The sequence below is a fragment of the Gasterosteus aculeatus genome, chromosome 1 (assembly GCF_964276395.1).
Source record: "Gasterosteus aculeatus chromosome 1, fGasAcu3.hap1.1, whole genome shotgun sequence".
Lineage (NCBI taxonomy): Eukaryota > Metazoa > Chordata > Actinopteri > Perciformes > Gasterosteidae > Gasterosteus > Gasterosteus aculeatus.
In genome coordinates, this window is record NC_135688.1 from 26,403,999 (window position 1) to 26,411,670 (window position 7,672).

Below are 7,672 nucleotides of genomic sequence, written 5' to 3' on the forward strand. Positions count from 1 at the left end.
AGGCAGGTCAAGCAATCTTGATGCAGCAGCTACAATTTGTTTGTACCTCACCGACTATTACACACATGCGCGTGCACACGCACACACACAAAGGCAAAAACATTTAATTAAATTAGAGCACGTGCAGCCTCCCTCTCTTCCAGTACTGTCACGGTGCTTCAGAGCAGCCAACACAATCACTGATTGTTTCTAGATAGGAAGGAATATGACTAGGCCACGTGTTTGAGTTTGTCCCTTTGGGGGTAGGGGGGGTCTGATTGTGATTTTGTTAGTGCTGAGAGCAGAGGTAAACTGAAGGGGTTGAAAAGGATGAGGAGATGATTGGATATAAGGATACAAGAGGACAAGACGGAGGAAGGAAGAGTGAGCTGATACATCAATTTGTTGATGGTGTAAAGAACGGTGAGCTCTAAAATAGTTTCAACAATTTGGCTTTTATTCAAGATTGAGATGAAAAGAGGGATATTAGTCAGAGCTGCAGTCTAGACGTGTTATGCCTCTTTGAGCATTCTGTACTCAATAGTGTGCGGTGAATTTAGATTCGTAAGGATTTTGAGAACTTATTTTCAAAAATGAAATTAAATGGTAGGGGATTCATTATTGCGCACTGTAAAGCAAATGAGTGATTTTAGAAACATCCAGCTAGCGTTTCCCCCCTTGCTTCCAGTCTTTAAGCTAAGCTAGGCTAAGTCCTGACTCTCGCCTACAAGAAATCATTATCTTCTATCCTCTGACCCTCTGAACAAAGGCACATAAAGATATTTCCCTGGAATAAGTTGTTGTTGGCCTCCTTGTTCAATTATCATAAGGTGACGTAGAGGTGTAGCTGGAGAGGCGATGTGAGGAGGATAAAGCGAGAGGAGGAAGATCCCAAAGATCTCATCATTAGTTTGATTTTCCGATGGTGAACATGAGCGCTTTGATTCTCTGTGTAATAAGATAAGTGGTTCTAAAGGGAAAAGGGCAGCGAGAGAGGGAGGGGAAGGAAGGAGGAAGAGAAACACGCTGAATACGAAGGAACCATGAAGAAGTGACCTTTGCGGGATGAGGTAAGGAGAGAAGGAGGAACCCCACTGAGGAGTGGTGAACAGAAAAAGGAAAGGGAGGTGAGGTGGAGCGAGGGGGGAGGGAGGAGGAGGAGGGGGGGCAGGGATGGAGTGACCCCTGTGAAAACAGATTAGTCGACCATGAAGAGGATTACCAGCAATGATAGTCCCTCTGAGGGAGCCAATGAACACACACATACACACACAGACAAAATGAACACATCAAAAGTGATCAGCATCATTCCAACCTGTCGGGCTAATGCAAACCAACACACACACACACACACACACACACAGGCGCTTCATCCAGCAGACATACTTCATAAAGGTTCACATAAACAACCGCTGTGTCAAGGTTCAAATTACCAAACGTAGAAGTCTTCAATTCAAATGACCAGTTATCTGCTCGTGGGACGGATCCCCCCCCCCAATAACTGACAATGTGGTGTGGTGATCCCACTCTGCATATTTACTCCATGATGACTAAGCCCATCAATCCACTCCTAACATCAACAATCCAAAGGTGCAAAAACACAACAACTGAGACTCAAAGAAACAGACTACTTTTCTCCACCTGATAAGCATACCGAGATATTTAAAAGCAGGGTGTCAATATTTCAATAGAGATATGCTTTGCATTTCAATTTTAAATGGAGCACCAAATGAATAAAAGTCTACTACTAGTTAAGATTCTAAACATTGAGCACCTTTCCTACAAAAAACATGATTAGAAAAAGACACCGACAGATGGACTCAATGAATAAACAAGATACTTGGACTTTTTATAACTACTTTAATAACGTTTGTCTGACTGGGAGCGTCTGCATGTCAACCAAACACACACACACACGCACACACACACACACGCACCTACAGCACTGCCAATTTTGCACAACAGCAGAGAAAACAGCTGACTTTGAGCTGGGTTCAACATGCAGGGCTGACACCTCTGTCTGTGTGTGTTGTGTGTGTGGTTTTGTGTGTAGTTGGTGTGTATAGCTAATCCTATTCAAACCGCACCAGCAGAAGCTGCATCATGGCTGATTGTAACTGACGCATCTGGAAATGATTCTTTGTCATGTCCAGCATGACATTTATAAAGTTATTCATAAAGTACGTATTGTTGCTTCATCCACATTAACTGTTGCACATGTAAACACACGTGTAAACTCACACATATAGTGTATTTACATGAGCTGTGTGAGATCTGTATTGACTGAAACAGAATGAAATCTAAAAAAGTAACTAGCAACCAAAGCTGTTAAATAAATACATTAATAGATATATATTTGTATAAAATGTATATCTTTATATATAAAACACTCAAGTAAAGTACTTGAGTAAATGCACTTATTTTTATTGCATTCATTTTATTTCTTATTATTTATTTTTATGATTATGTTAATTGGTGACAAACACATTAAATCAATCTCGAATTAAGCTTTGCAAAATGCAGAAAAAGGTCAAAATGTGTCTTTATTAGGAGCTTTGGGCACACAAATCAATATCCAAATAACATGATAAAAGACACTAAACCTTTCCTTTTTGCTGACATTTGTCTCCGTCCTGCTGAGAGAAAGTCCTGACATCAGGACCCCCCCAGAGGAGGACGGCGGTCTCCTCCACTCATCCCAAATGAGGCCTTTTCCCTCCATCCTCTCTGCTGTCGGTGGGGGGTATCAGGCTCTGGGGAGCAGGAGGACTTCCTGGGAAGGGCCTTTAAGTGCAAGGCTGAGGAGTCTCTCTCTCTTTCTCTCCTTCACACTTCTCCATGTCTCTCGCCCATCCTAAATGGGGTCACGCTCCCAGTCAGACCTGCTGCTTTCAAAGACCCCAAAGAGCAGCTCCCCTGCACCCTCCCTTCCCGCCCCTCCCTCTACAACCTTTTCTGCTTCCTTTCTTCCCATTCCTGCCCCTCACCTTCCTCTCTTCTTCATCTTTTTCCTCTCAATCCTGCAGCTGCACTATTCTTGTCTCCGTACCGACTCTATTGATCTCTAGAGCTACAATGTTGAATGATTAATCCGTGAGCAGTACAGCAGATAAAACAACTTTGATGTCTTTAAATGTCTTGGGTTAACTGTTAATAGTTAGTTATTTGTGACCAGGATTTCTCTTTTCTTCTCAATCTTACTGTCAAAATGCTTCTGAACCAACATTTAGTTGGATTTCAAAAACCTCCAATAGAACTAGAATAAAGACGTGATATTAGGGTGAAAACGGGATGACAGCGGCATGTAATCACAGTCACAAAAGATCACTTTTCCAACTCCACCTCCAGCTAACGGATAAAAACACAGCCAGCCAGGGACCCCCGAAAACAGCTCTGTGCAGCTGCCACAACCGCATGTTTCTGTGTTATCATTTATTCCCCATTAAGGATGTGCAGGCAAAGCCGTTGCTCCGTGTCACGCTCGCACAATAACCACATGGTAAGAAGAAGCCAGCTGACTGTCACTGAGACGACGTGTTTCGCCCCATGAATCTCCGGCATGAGAACCGGAGACATTCCCTTTAAACGCAGCGGATCGTTAGCCAATGAACCTCGAGCACCTGTCTGAAGCGCACCTTCGGGCCTCAGCGGGCCCTCCCCTCTACAACAATCAGCAACGTACCTTGGCTCTTTGTACATCAGTCCATCGAGGAGGAAAGCAGAGTTACATCCATCAGTCGGCCAGCTGTTTCATTTCTAGACTATCAACTCAATTTCCTCTTGTTTCTGGTGCATCGCATGGGAACAGATCAGTAGAAGATCGGTAAAAACAACTCCGCTTACTCAGAGGCTCTTATTGATCCCAGACACTTTCCACTTACTCTCCCATCAGGCCGCTGTTGTAGCATCACATCTTTGGTGTACACTCCTGCAGGAGCCGGTGGCCCCCTGACGACTTGTTCTGATGAGAGCAGCCGTCCCCTTCGCTCGGCAGCCACGTCTTCTCCAGGACTTCCCTCCCGTCCTCCGGCCTCTGCAACGCCTCGGTAGGCGGCCAGCGCGGCTCTCCGCTCCCCTCCGACCCAAACCAGGTTTTATTTAATTTGTCCGTATAACGGGCGTGAATGAACCCGGGGGTTTGGGGCTATGCGGGCAGAGAAAGCGGCAGGCGAGGGAGGGGCAGGCCTCTCGGCAGTGGGTGTCAAAAGAGAAACAATAAGTGCCATTATTTTTGATTTGCTTCCCCTTTTTGAACATTACCTCCAAAGTGTGATGTCCCATTGTGGGAGCAGAATAACGCTGAACAATGCAGCGGGGGCAAGGGGTGTGTGTGTGTGTGTGTGTGTGTGTGGAGGGGGGGGGGGGGGCAGTCTTCTATATCCAGGCTAATATTCAAGGGGGCTTTGGCCAATGCAGGCTGGCCTGCACTGGATAACCCTGCGGGGCAGCCGCTGGGCCCCGGGTTAGGCTCATAATGGGAGGCATTGGGGGGGCCTTTAGTTCCCATTGTGGCGGCTGTGTCAACAAAGAGGCCGCTGGGAGTTGCCCGGCATGTAGAACGGAGAAAAGATCCTTTATCTCTCTCTTTTTAGAGCGCGCGAGAGAGACGTTATCACAGCGGCTCGACGCATCGTGTCTCTCTCTCTCTCTCTCTCTCGTGTGTCTGTTTACTCGATAGGACTGATTGTCCAAGGAGAAGAAAATGTACCAAAAAAAAGTGTTTTGGTGCTACATGCCAACACCATTAAACTCTCCATTCTAGTTCACTCAAACCCTCTTGTTTTCACAGTAAATTGCATCAGTAACACGAAATAGTCCGCGCCAAGTTAACTGCTGACCTTTGGGAACACAGCGAAGGTTTCCTGTGGTCAGACGGGTTTCATCCATCACAGTTTACAAACAGACTTCCTGCTTCAACGTAAAACTGCCAAATGGTTCAATGCAAACAAGTGACACCATGTGATGGTTTTAGCACTTAAGAGCCAGACATTTTTTATCCACAGGGTCAGACAGGATCGGAGGGCAGATTTGTGAACAGCGACTTTTAATGTTTTACGCCACTTTAAATGTAAACATGCTCAGATAAACTAAATCTCGATGTCTTAGGAAAAGAGAATTTTTTGTCTTTATGTCATTTCACAATTTAATTCATTAAACTGATCGTGAAAGAGCATGATTTTCTTTTTATCTTTTGTTTTGCAAGAATTAAATCCACAAAAATCAAAAGACCGTGATTTACACCAGGTAATAAATATTCAAAGCCTGCGAACATGAGCCATAATATACCACTATTATTGTTAGGATTTAGAAAGGGTTCAAAACTCTCCCCTTCACTTCCATTTTGTAGAGCAACACACCTACAGACACACACCCCCACACACACACACACACGCACAATTACATGAGCAGTGGATCAGCTTGTCAACATCACTACCGGCCCATTCATCCATCCAACTCCGCCTGGGAAAGAGACGGACATGTGTGTTTACTCTAGATTCAATTCCCCGAGGCAAACACACACACACACACACACACTATCATGGTTGTCTCCTGGCTGCGATCAGGCAACCTTGAGAAAGCTGTACAAATAGTTGCATCCGAACCCACGTGTACGCATGTACGTAAACACACACACACAGCAGAAGAGCAGCACCTAAGCAAACAGGCTGGTTGGTTGCAGCGCACGCCGAGCGTCTCTCATTACCAGCCTGCACAATGAGCCACCGTCTCACACACACACGCGCGCACACACACACACACACACACACAGACAGACAGACAGAAAAGGGACACTGTCGATACCCAGTGAGAGTTCAGCACACACAGTATCACACGCGCTCTCCTCCCGTGTACTTTGACAGCATTTCAATAACGACATGTGACAGAATTCAACTTTTAAGACTGCAGATAGAAATGTACGTTATTTACCCAGAAAGGACAGAAGTGGGTGATAAAATGGGAGGCCGGTGAACGGCTCTGGACACAGTTTGTTTACTACATCAGCAGTTTCCTATTGTTGAGCTGACATGGATAAAGCAGAGAGAGAGAGAGAGAGAGAGCAACTGGTCAGCATCGAAGGCAACAGAAAGGAGGAAACGCCTGACAGTGTAACTCCATGTGTCAGGAGAAAGAACACAAAATACCACAATCTCCACTTATTTGGCATTTAGATTAGAAGTAGATTTCTGTTTCTTGTTTTGCTAAAATCTTACTGATGTCAACAAATGCCTTACAATTACCTTTTCCTCTTCACGGATTCAGTCTCACGCATCATGTCTAATAAAATAAGTCTGCTGTCTCACCTTCTATAATTCTATGATATCCCAAATCTCTCAGTTGTGATTTGTGTTTACAGCAGTATAAGACACCGAAACCTTCTAAAACCTCAGGTTTTTTTCCATGGTTAAGGTGCGTTGCCATTTTTCAATCTACGGTATAAACATACAGTACATTTTCCGTAGCGTCAACTACAATCTACAAACGCCGACACTATACATCCTTAAATCTATATCTTCCCACCTGTAATGCTTTGTTATTCTACTTTCCCTCTCAGCGGTCATTAAAGGACTTGATTACCTTCTGTACACACTTCACCCGCGTGCACATGCACGGCAGCTCTACGCGCTAACGGCGAGCCCTCCAGCTGACCCGCTGACCCTCATCAGAGCGACAAAGAGGCAGATAGCAGCAGCAGGACAATAAGATGGAGAGGTTGCTCGGGGTGACCAGATAAAAGCAGTGACACGTCAGCGATGGAGATCAAGAGCTCGACAGGAGGACAACGGGAGGAGTAACGAGGTGGGGGGGGGGGGGGGGGGGGGGGGCAGGGGTGACGGCGTTAAACTTGGCTGGACTGTATCCAGCTTGGAAATGAAACGCTGAGGAGATCAAGAGTTGGTAAATAAAAAAAGAAAAGATTTGAGGAAGCAGAGAGGGAGAGATCCTGACATAGTGTCTCTCTTCAATGGCCGCTTCTTCCCTTCAAGCCTGTTTTTGGGGATTGGACTCCACACACCGTCCTCTACGTGCAGGTTGCCACAGCTCAGAGGTTCAGGGTAAGAGCGCGTCCATCAGTTCTGTCCTCGGCATGAAGAACGCGCATTGCTGCAGTCACACACGCACGCACGCACACGGTTCCATGTAGCAGCACGTACTGTCACTGATAAGACGTCCATTACGCTTCCCCCAGTCTGACTGACAACAAAAGCGTGTTTTTAGGAGCATTAAATCACACCACTAGCACCGCCTGTTGATTACACATCTGAAATGGACCGTGGGCCCACTGAATGGATCAATTATATTCTCATCTTATTTAATGGCGCGGTTCTTGCTCGTGACTGGGAGATCTACGCTCAAAGCGTCGGCCGCAACTCACGCGCTTCTTCTTCTTGTCACGCGTCCACCGCACGTTACCTCGTTCTCCGTGCTCGCTCGCCCATCACGACGCACTTCTGTTCCTCCATCATCTCTCACCATTATAGCCACAACTCATTTGATGAAGAGGGACTGAGAATTAATAAACATGTGTTCTTCCACTGATAGTTAAATAGCAGCAGGACACTGAGGGATTCATATGAAACTGAAGCAACATAATAAAGGAACATGTCACCATGAGTGCAACTATGGGGCTCTGTGGTAAAACACAGCAAAAATATGATGGTATATTTTGACAATAGAGAATACATGAAATATC

At 45.5% G+C, this 7,672-nt stretch overlaps 1 long non-coding RNA gene across 1 annotated transcript; it reads left to right on the forward strand.

Moving 5' to 3' along the window:
- The first annotated feature begins 270 nt into the window (after positions 1-270).
- LOC144405552 (uncharacterized) lies at positions 271-6,907 on the forward strand. The gene is made up of 3 exons (XR_013467202.1): positions 271-402; positions 3,872-4,025; positions 6,533-6,907. It is a non-coding gene; the product is annotated as an uncharacterized LOC144405552 (long non-coding RNA).
- The last annotated feature ends 765 nt before the right edge of the window (positions 6,908-7,672 follow it).